The 12,142-nt window shown below is 39.0% G+C and overlaps 1 protein-coding gene across 3 annotated transcripts in view; it reads left to right on the top strand.

Moving 5' to 3' along the window:
• MAOB (monoamine oxidase B) overlaps nt 1-12,142 on the top strand; it is a 179,265-nt gene that overhangs the window by 72,450 nt on the left and 94,673 nt on the right. The window lies entirely within an intron of this gene.

The following is a 12,142-nucleotide window of genomic DNA, read 5'->3' as shown; positions in this document are numbered from 1 at the left end:
ATCTCCAGCTCATGGTGACTTTATGTATAACAAAACAAAACGTTGCCCAGTCCTCTGCCATCTTCATGATCAATGTATGTTTGAGTCCATTGTTGCAGCTGTTTTGTCATTCTGTCTCACTGAGGGTTTCCCTCATTTTCATTGGCCATCCACTTTAACAAACATGATGTTCTTTTCTATGGAGACCACTGACGTGAACTATTTGGTTAAACCAAGAACTGTTGGAAGATATTGAACTGTCTCATTGTAATCCAACAATCCTCAAAGACTATGGTTTTAAACAAATATTAAAACTGATCATTCTGGTGAGACTGTTAGAACTCTGTGTCACTCAAGATAAACATAAGAGTAGCAACTATGCATGTATTTCATGTTAATTTTCCATTGCAAAGTATAAGCATAGTAAGTTTAGAAAAAGCATTGCTTTATGTATAGCTTTATGCCTAGGCATAAAGGAAAAGATAAAACTATATATTTAAGAGTAATCTTATGTAGAGTAGATGTTATGGCAGCTAAAAGGGGGGGCTATTATAATACCTAATAACATTTATCCTTTGGATTAGAAAGGATGAAAGTCCAGCTAAAAACAACAGGTTATTTTAAAGCTACTACTGCTCTTTTTAAGGCCAAGATACTGTGCTACTGCTATTTTAGGAGCCTCGTATTTCTCCCTTATTGGTTCCAGGCATTTCTCCCAGATCACTGTTGACATTTTATCTATGTTTCCAGGTTGGAGCTAAGGTTTCTTGACTGTAAATCTTGGGAGAAAAAACAGTGGAAAACAAGTTAGAAGGAGAAAGAAAAAAATTAAAACTTTATCATGGCCCACAAGTACCTATATGATATGCCCCTTCCAACCTCCTGACCCAGCTCACTCTATTCTGGCCACTCTGGCTTCTAATGTGCCAAGTTTATTTTTACCACAGGCACTTTGAGGCTGGTTAAAGATGGCCACAAACTCTTTGACACTTGTCCCATGGAGAAGTCAGTTCTATGCCCTCTCCCCTGGAATCTGGGAGGATCCTGTCACTGCTCTGGCCAATCAAATATGATAGAAGTGACACACTGCTCCAGTGTGTACCCAGGCCTTAAGAAACTGGCAGATTCCAGTTCTCTCTAGGAAAACTCACTCTTGGAGTCTTGCATCACCACCATGTAAGAAGTCTAACTATCCTGAGGCCGCCATGTGGAAAGGCCACATGTTGGCCCTCTGGTCACCTGTCCCATCTGAATCTAGCCTTCCAGTTATCCCTACCAAGGTGATAGACTTGGGAGTAAAGCCATCTTAGATGTCCAGTTCAGTCAAGCCTTCAGATGACTCCAGCCCAGCCACCGTCTGATGCGGCCAAATAAGTGACCTCAAGGAAGAACTGCCCAGCTGAGCCCAGTCAACCCACTGAACTGTGAGAGATAATAATAGATTGATGTTTTAAGCCATTGAGTTGTGGAGTTATTTCTTTATGAAGCAATAGATAACCGAAACACTTGCTAGTCCCTCCACATGGAATATTTTTTCTTGGGTCTCAAGTTAAATATTACCTCCTCAGAGAGACTTTTTCCTGATAATTCTATCTTAAGGAGTAGCCTCTTCCACCCCTACTTGGTGTTCTGTATTCTAATTTCTCTAATTCCTGCTTTATTGTTTTTTCATAGCACTTATAAATGCCTAATATCATATATTTATTTTTCATCTGCCGTCTCCTGGTAGAATGTAAGCTTCATGAGGAAAGGAATTTTTTCCCCCTATTTTGTCCACTGTTGTATCTTCAGCACTTGGATCAGGACCTGGAACATAGTAGGCCCTCAGTAAATGTGTCTTGAATAAATTACTGAAAGAACAGGCCTTTGCCCCTATATGAGTGTAGTGGGTTGAATAGTGTGCCCCATCCAAAGCCACAGAATGTGACCGTATTTGGAAATAGAATCTTTGCAGATGTAATTATGAATCTTGAGTTGAGATAATCCTGGATTAAGGTGGGCCCTAAATCCAATGACAAATTTCCTTAGAAGTGAAAGGGAGAAGACACATGGAGGAGAAAGCCATGTGAAGACAAAGACAGAGAATGGAGTAATGTTTCTGTAAGCCTGAATACCAAGAACTACTGATGGCCACCAGAAGCTAGGAGAGAGGTATGGGGTGATTTCTCCCTTAGAGCCTCCAGAAGGAACCAATCCTGCTGACATCTTGTTTTTGGACTTCTGGCCTCCAGAACTGTGAGAGAAATAAATTTCTGTTCTTATAAGCTTCCCAGTTTGTGGTAGTTTGTTACAATAGTCCCAGAACTAATACAGTGAGCGTGTTCCTTTTAGCACACAATCAGACAGACCTTGATTTGGCATCACTCTTAGAGGTAAAACCGAAATACTTTAGTCACAAGCAGTCTAGTCCTGCAGGAAAATCAGTGCTCATCTAGTATGATGTCAAGAAACCAGGAAGGTCCCCCATCTCAACGCATACACCGGTGTCTCACATCAAAATTCCACAACCAAAGACTACTTCTGAGGTAGAGCCAACACAATGCTGTAAATAGATGCACCATGCTGTCCCTCTGTAGTAAAGACCCGAAAAACCAAGCAAAATAGATACAAACATCAGTCTTGGAGCTCTAAGCATCAAATGAAGGGATAAAGAACTAGATCAAACACTCAAAGGAAGAAGAAATTAACACAAAACAGAGAACGAGGAGAGGAGTGGAGATCCCCTGCCGTCTAATGCAGCACAGCATTGTCATCTTGGAACAGAGCCAGCAATAATCCTGGACAGGGAGTACACGAAGGAAACTTCATGGAGCTCCCAATAGGAGACAGAGCACCTGCCTTGTACACCATACCCCTTCCCACCAGCTGCCCCCATGCTGCCATGGCTAGAGCATCCCTGGCACTCAGGCCTGCTGTTGTACTGGGCCTGCACCACCCCTCCCCTCCCGCCACTCGACCAGCTACTGACCAGTAGGAAGTGAACTTATACTACCTCCTGTCCAACACCCCCACCTATCTGGCAAGGGGCTGTGAACACTCCCACATCACTGGACCGACACTTCATACTTTAATACTTTAATGTCTCAGAGACAGCAGACAATATCAAAGCATATTTAAAAAAAGGGCAAGATGGCTCCGCAAGTGACCAAAATAAAAAATTAGATGACCTTCCAGTAAAAGAAAAAGCAGTGGAACTACCTGATATGGAATTCAAAAGACTAATATTTAGGGCTCTCCAGAAGATTAGGAAAGAGAGCAAGGAAAACAGACAAAACCAGGGAAAAAAGAGACAGAATCCTGGAGGGCATTGTGCTGAGTGAAATAAGTCAATCACAAAAGGACAAAAATTATATGAGACCACTATTATAAAAACCAAAGAAAAGGTTTCCACACAAGAAAATAAAAACTTTGATGGTTACAAGGAAGGGGAAGGGTATAGAGGGGAAATCAGAATCACTAACTAGATAGTAGGTAAGTGTTAACTTTGATGGAGGGGAAGACAACACACAATATAGAGGAAGATAGAGACAGACGAAACCGACAAAAACAGCCAAAATCGTGAAAAACAGACAAAGCAATAGAAGAATTCAGGAAAATAATACAAAAACAAAATGTCAAAATAAGCAAACAATTAGAAATCATACAAAACAGCAACTAGAAATCCAAAAGATAAACAACAAAATTTCAGAAATAGACAACTCAGTAGAAGGTTTTAGGAGCAAATTTGAAACAATGGAAGACAGAATCAATGAGATTGAAGACAAATCCATTGATGCCACTTTGAGGAAAAATCAGAGAAAAGAATGAAGAAAACCTAAGAATTATGTGGAATGCAATCAAGAGCAAAAATTTGTGCATGAGTGTAGTTTTAGAACAGGGGAGGAAAATGGAAAACACAAAAAAGATCGTCAAAGATTTGCTGGCAGAAAACTTCCAAAATATCATCATAGACAAAAAGCTGACCGTCCAAAAAAGCTCAACGGACTTCATATAGGATAGATCTCAAAAGAGAGTTGCCAAGACATATCATAGTTACACTTGCCAAAACCAAAGACAGAAAGAATTCTGAGCAGCTCTTGAAAAACAAAAAGTCACTTACAAAGAGGAAACAATAAGACTAAGTACTAAATACTCAGAAGAAACTATGCAGGCAAGAAGGCAATGGGACTACGTATATAAAATCATGAGGAAAAAAAAAAACTGACAACCAAGAATAATATATCCTGCAAACTCTCTAAAATATGATGGGAAAATTAGCACATTTCCAGATAAACAGAAATTAAGGGAATTCAGAAAGACCAAAGCAGACTTACAAGAAATATTTAAGGGGGTCCTTCAGTTAGAGAACAAATAACATCAGAAAACAATCAGGGTCTAGGATGCTGGACAGCATCAGCCAGATACCAACCTAGGTAAAGAACTCTGAAAAATAAAACAAAGCTAAAAGACTTAAAACAGGGAAATAGAGATGGCAATCTGTAAATGACAACATCAAAACAATAAAATGGGGAATGAATGGTATAGGTATAGAACTTTCGAATGGAGAGGAAATCAAGGTGATAGCAAGTAATAAAAGACTGGTTCAAACTTAGGAAGGTAAGTACATTTCACAGTAACCACAAAGAAAGTTAACAAAGCTACTCATGATAATAAAAAAGAACTAAAGCATAAAGGCTCAGTAAACACTAAATATATAATAATGAAAGAAAAGAAAATCCACAAACAAAAAGAACTCAGCACAGGAAAGTAAGAAATACAAAGAAAATGTCAGCACCACAAAAGAAAAAAAAAGCATAACAATATGACAGCAGTAAACTCAGACATATTGATAGTCACATTGAATGTAAATGGCTTAAATGCACCTGTAAAGAGACAGAGAGTGGCAGAATGGATAAAAAAAAACCACAACCCATAAGTATGCTGTCTACAAGAGACACACCTTAGACACGAAGATATAAATATATTAAAAATCAAAGAATGGAAAATGATGTATCAAGCAAACAGTAACCAAAAAAGGACAGTAGTGGCAATATTAATCTCAGATAAAATAGACTTTAAGGCAAAATCACAATAAAAGACAAGAAAAGACATTATATAATGATTAAAGGGGCAGTCCACCAAGAAGACATAACCTTAATAAATATCTACACACCCAACAACAGGACTCCAAAATACATAAAGCAAACTCTACCAGCACTAAATAAATAGTTCCACAACAATAATAGACTTCAACACACCACTCTCGGTAAAGGACAGAACTAGAACGAAACTCAGAAATGATACAGAATATCTAAAGGCCAAAATCAACCACCTTGACCTCATAGACATACATAGAACACTCCACCCAACAGCAGCAAATTATACACTATTTTCCAATGAACATGGAACATATTCCAGAAAGGCCACATTTTAGGCCACAAAGCAACTCTCAATAAAATCCAGAAAATCAAAATAATACAAAACATTGTCTCTGATCACAATGCCATAAATGTAGAAATCAGTACCAGGAAGATCAAGGGGAAAAAAGTCAAATATATGGAAACTGAATAACACCTTGCTTAAAAACAACGTGGTAATAGAAGAAATCAAAGAGGGAATCAAAAAATTCCTAGAATCAAATGAGAAAGAAAACACGTCATACCAAAACCTTTGAGACACAGCAAAGGCAGCGCTCAGAGGTCAGTTTATAGCAATAAATGCACATATCAAAAAAGGATGGGTGAACATAAAAATGTTAGCACTACAACTTGAGAAAATAGAAAGAGAACAGCAAAAGGAGCCCACAGGGACCAGAAGAAAGGAAATAATATAGATTATAAGAGAAATAAATGAAATAGAGAAGAGAAAAACAATAGAAAGAATCAACAAGACCAAAAGTTGGTTCTTTGAAAAGATAAAATACAAATATTGGAGAGATTGCGAGGAGATTGGAACTCTTATGCACTGCTGGTGGGAATGTAAATGATACGACGACTATGAAAATGATATGGCACCTCCTTAAAAAGCTAGAAATAGAAATACCATATAATCCAGCAATTGCACTCCTAGGAATATATCCTAGAGAAATAAGAGCTGTTACATGAATAGTCATATATGCACACCCATTGTCTTTGTTATCTAGTGTTGCTATAATAGAAATAACAAAAGTGGATGGCTTTAACAAAGAGAAGTTTATTCTCTCACAGTCGAGTAGGCTTACAAGTCCAAATTCAGGGTGCCAGCTCCAGGGGAAGCCTTTCTCTCTCTGTCGGCTCTGGGGGAAGGTCCTTGTCATCAATCTTTCCCTGGTCTAGGAGTTTCTCCACGCAGGGACCCCAGGTCCACAGGACACGTTCCCCTCCTGCTGCTTCATTCTAGTTTGTAGGAGGTTCCTCTCCTCTCTGCTCCATTCTCTGTTTTATAGAGATTGAGTCAAGATACAACCTAATCCTGTAGATTGAGTCCTGCCTCATTAACATAAAAAAAGCTGCCTCTAATCCTGTCTCATTAACATGATAGCAACAACAACATCAAAAACCCAAACACATTGCCACTGAGCCGGTTCTGACTCATAGCAACCCTATAGGATAGAGTACAACTGCCCCATCCGATTTCCAAGGAGCAGCTGGTGGATTCCAACTGCCAACCTTTTTGGTTAGCAGCTGAGCTCTTTAATCACTATGCCTCTAGGGCCCCATTAGCATCATAGAGATAGGATTTACAACACATAGGAAAATCACATCAGATCACAAAATGGTGGACAACGAGATGATACTGGGAATCATGTCCTAGCCAAGTTGACACACATTTTTGGGGGGACACAATTCAATCCATAACACCCATGTTCATTGTAGTGTTATTCCCAATAAGAAAAAATGGAAACAACCTAAGTGCCCATCAAGAGATGAATGGATAAACAAACCATGGTACATGCACACAATAGAATATTATGCAATGATAAAGAACAATAATGAATCTGTGGAACACCTCACAACATGAATGAATCTGAAGGGCATTATGCTGAGTGAAGTAAGTCAATCACGAAAGGACAAATATTGTATGAGACCACTATTATAAAAATCAAAGAAAAGGTTTCCACACAGAAAAAAAAAAAAAAAAACTTTGATGGTTACAAGGAAGGGGAAGGGTATGGAGGAGAAATCACAGTCGCTAACTAGATAGTAGACAAGTGCTAATTTTGATGAAGGGAAAGACAACACACAATATGCAGGAAGTCAGCACAGCTTGACCAAGGCAAAGCCATAGAAGCTTCCTAGACACATCCAAACACCTTGAAGCACCATGTTACTAGGGCTGAGGGCTGAGGACCATGGCCTCAGGGGACATCTAGGTCAACTGGCATAACAGTTTTTTTTTGTTTTTAATAATTTTTATTGTGCTTTAAGTGAAAGTTTACAAATCAAGTCAGTCTCTCACATATAAACTTATATACACCTTACTACATACTCCCACTTACTCTCCCCCTAGTGAGTCAGCCCTCTCCCTCCTTCCAGTTTCTCCTTTCGTGACTGCTTTGCCAGTTTCTAACACCCTCTACCCTCCCATCTCCCCTCCAGAAAGGAGATGCCGACATAGTCTCAAGTGTCCACCTGATGCAAGTAGCTCACTCCTCATCAGCATCTCTCTCCAACCCATTGTCCAGTCCAATCCATGTCTGATGAGTTGGCTTTGGGGATGGTTCCTGTTCTGGGCCAACAGAAGCTTTGGGAACCATGACCGCCGGGATTCTTCTAGTCTTAGTCAGACTACTAAGTCTGGTCTTTTTATGAGAATTTGGGGTCTGCATCCCACTGGTCTCCTGTTCCCTCAGGGGTTCTCTGATGTGTTCCCTGTCAGGGCAGTCATAGGTTGTAGCCGGGCACCATCTAGTTCTTCTGGTCTCAGAATGATGTAGTCTCTAGTTCATGTAGCCCTTTCTGTCTCTTGGGCTCATAATTACCTTGTGACCTTGGAGTTCTTCATTCTCCTTTGATCCAGGTGGGTTGAGATTCACTGATGCATCTTAGATGGCTGCTTGCTAGCGTTTAAGACCCCAGACGCCACACTTCAAAGTGGGATGCAGAATGTTTTCTTAATAGAATTTATTTTGCTAATTCACTTAGATCTCCCCTGAAACCATGGTCCCCAAACCCCTGCCCTTGCTCCGCTGACCTTCGAAGCATTCAGTTTATTCAGGAAACTTCTTTGCTTTTGGTCCAGTCCAGTTGTGCTGACCTCCCCAGTATTGAGTGTTGTCCTTCCCTTCACCTAAAATAGTTCTTATCTACTATCTAATCAGTAAATAACCCTCTCCCACCCTCCCTGCCCCCTCTCGTAACCACAAAAGAATGTGTTCTTCTCAGTTTAAACTATTTCTTAAGATCTTATAATAGTGGTCTTATACAATATTTGTCCTTTTGCATCTGACTAATTTCACTCAGCATCATGCCTTCCAGGTTCCTCCATGTTATGAAATGTTTCACAGATTCCTCACTGTTCTTTATCAATGCGTAGTATTCCATTGTGTGAATATACCATAATTTATTTATCCATTCATCCGTTGATGGGCACCTTGGTTGCTTCCATCTTTTTGCTATTGTAAATAGTGCTGCAATAAACATGGGTGTGCATACATCTGTTCGTATAAAGGCTCTTATTTCTCTAAGATATATTCCGAGAAGTGGGATTGCTGGATCGTATGGTAGTTTTATTTCTAGCTTTTTAAGGAAGCACCAAATCGATTTCCAAAGTGGTTGTACCATTTGACATTCCCACCAGCAGTGTGTAAGTATTCCAATCTCTCCACAGCCTCTTCAACATTTATTCTTTTGTGTTTTTTGGATTAATGCCAGCCTTGTTGGAGTGAGATGGAATCTCATCGTAGTTTTAATTTTTTTTTTAATGGCTAATGATCGAGAGCATTTCCTCATGTATCTGTTAGCCGCCTGAATATCTTCTTTAGTGAAGTGTGTGTTCATATCTTTTGCCCACTTTTTAATTGGGTTGTTTGTCTTTTTGTGGTTGAGTTTTAACAGAATCATACAGATTTTAGAGATCAGGCGCTGGTCGGAGATGTCATAATAACTGAAAATTTTTTCACAGTCCGTAGGTGGTCTTTTTACTCTTTTGGGGAAGTTTTTTTTTTTAGATGAGCTTAGGTGTTTGATTTCTAGGAGCTCCCAGTTATCTGGTTTCTCTTCATCATTTTTAGTGATGTTTTGTATTCTGTTTATGCCTTGTATTGGGGCACCTAATGTTGTCCCTATTTTTTCTTCCATGATCTTTATCGTTTTAGTCTTTATGTTTAGGTCTTTGATCCATTTGGAGTTAGTTTTTGTGCATAGTGTGAGGTATGGGTCCTGCTTCATTTTTTTGCAAATGGATATCCAGTTATGCCAGCACCATTTGTTAAAAAGACTATCTTTTCCCCAATTAACTGACAGTGGGCCTTCGTTAAATATCAGCTGCTCATATGTGGATGGATTTATATCTGGGTTCTGAATTCTGTTCCATTGGTCTATGTGCCTGTTGTTATACCAGCACCAGGCTGTTCTGACTACTAGTATGTTCTAAAATCAGGTAGAGTGAGGCCTCCCACTTTCTTCTTCTTTTTCAGTAATTCTTTACTTATCCGGGGCTTCTTTCCCTTCCATATGAAGTTGGTGATTTGTTTCTCCATCACACTAAAAAATCTCATTGGAATTTGGATCGAAAGTGCATTGTATATATAGATGGCTTTTGGTAGAATAGAAATTTTTACTATGTTAAGTCTTCCCATCCATGAGCACGGTATGTTTTTCCACTTAAGTAGGTCCCTTTTAGTTTCTTGCAGCAGTACTTTGTAGTTTTCTTTGTATAGGTCTTTTACATCTTTGCTAAGATTTATTCCTAAGTATTTTATCTTCTTGGGGGTTACTGTGAATGGTATTGATTTGGTGATTTCCTCTTCGATGTTCTTTTTGTTGTTGTAGGGGAATCCAGGTGATTTTTGTATGTTTATCTTGTAACTTGAAACTCTGCAGAACTCTTCTATTAGTTTCAGTAGTTTTCTTGAGGAATTCTTAGGGTTTTCTGTGTATAAGATCATGTCATCTGCAAATAGAGATACTTTGACTTCTTCCTTGCCAATCCGGATGCCCTTTATTTCTTTGTCTAGCCTAATTGCTCCAGCTAGAACCTCCAACACAATGTCAAATAAGAGCGGTGATAAAGGGCATCCTTGTCTGGTTCCCGTTCTCAAGAGAAATGCTTTCAGGCTCTCTTCATTTAGGATAATGTTGGCTGTTGGCTTTGTATAAATGCCCTTTATTATGTTGAGGAATTTTCCTTCTATTCCTATTTTGCTGAGAGTTTTTATCATGAATGGGTGTTGAAATTTGTCAAATGCCTTTTCTGCATCAGTTGATAAGATCGGGTGATTTTTGTCTTTTATTTTATTTATATGGTGGGTTATATTAATTGTTTTTCTAATATTGAACCATCCTTGCATACCTGATATAAATCTCACTTGGTCATTGTGGATTACTTTTTTTATATATTGTTGAATTCTATTGGCTAGAATTTTGTTGAGGATTTTTGCATCTATGTTCATGAGGCATATAGGGCTGTAATTTTCTTTTTTGTGTGTGGTGTCTTTACCTGGTTTTGGTATCAGGGATATGGCATAACAGTTTTTAAAGAAAATATTCTGCGTCTTCCTTCGGTGAATAGTGTCTGGGGTCTTAAAAGCTTTCGAGTAGCCATCTAAGATACATCTATTGGTCCCATCATGTTCGGAGCAAAGGAGAATGAAAATAAAAAATTAAAAAAACAGACACAGGTAATTATTAGTCCGAAGGACTAATGGAGCACATAAACCACAGCCTCCACCAGCCTGAGCCCAGAAGAACTAGGTGGTGCCTGGCTACCACCACTGAACGCTCTGACATTGATCACGATATAGGGTCCTGGACAGAGCTGGGGAAAACTGTAGAACAAAATTCTAACTCACAATAAAAGACCAGACTCACTGGTCTGACAGAGACTGGAGGAACCCGAGAGTATGGCCCCCGGACACCCTTATAGCTCAGTAATGAAGCCTTTCCCAAGGTTCGCCCTTCAGGCAAAGATTAGACAGGCCCATAAAACAAAATGAGACTAAATGGGCATACCAGCCCAGGGGCAAGGATGAGAAGGCAGGAGGGGATAGGAAAGCTGGTAATGGGGAACCCAAGGTTGATAAGGGGAGAGTGTTGACATGTCATGGAGTTGGCAACCAGTGTCACAAAATAATATGTGTATTAATTGTTTAATGAGAAACTAATTTGCTCTGTAAACCTTCATCTAAAGTACAATAAGAAAAAGATTTCTCGCAAAAAAATAAAATAAAGGCTCTCGAAAACCTAAAAAAAAAAAAAAAACTTGATGTGCAGGGTTCGTGTGGTATAAATAAATACTTCACCATGACCAATGTCAGGGCACCAACATATTTTCACTAAATGCAGAGTTGGGAAGAGATAAACACAATCAGCTCTCATGACCCAGTATGCCCAGGCTCCAGAACAATTCCAGAAGGTCAGAGAGGGAACAGGGCTAGATGACATAGGGCCTAGGAGGCAATTATAAGAACATTGGCTTTTACTTTGCATGATATGGGAAGCCATCGGAAGGTTTTAGGTAGAATAGTAACATGATCTGACGTGTTTTAAAAGTAATATTCTGCAGAAGTTCCCGCATGAACAAATAAGTATTGCAAGTTGTGTGTGTGTGTTGTGTGTGTGTATTTCATCTGCATAAACGTAAACCTAGCCCAGCCAGCTCTCTGCTCTTTCTTTTAGACAGATACAGAAGAATACACTTCTTTTCCTGTGAAGGGCTAATCCTTTGTCTTCCCACTGAAATAAAAATGTCATAAAATATCATAATTTATAAGAGTATGTAGCCTACTCAACCCTAGAGCATCTCATAAAAGTCAAATTCAGCACATATTGTGAAGTCTTAACGTATCACCAGTTATATTGCTTCATTTTATTAATTGGTGACAAAAGTATTCTTAGGATTCTGTTCCATTCTCTAGCTCTGAAGCCCATAGCAAACTGATGGCTATACATTTGGGAAAAGTAAATGTCGTCAGCAAATATTCAATAATTTTGAAGAGGAATATTTTGAAACTATAATTAGACCACCCTGCATTTCTCATTTTCAT

The sequence above is a fragment of the Loxodonta africana genome, chromosome X (genome assembly GCF_030014295.1).
Source record: "Loxodonta africana isolate mLoxAfr1 chromosome X, mLoxAfr1.hap2, whole genome shotgun sequence".
Lineage (NCBI taxonomy): Eukaryota > Metazoa > Chordata > Mammalia > Proboscidea > Elephantidae > Loxodonta > Loxodonta africana.
Note: the sequence above shows the minus strand (reverse complement) of the source record. Positions and strands in the feature narration are given on the sequence as shown.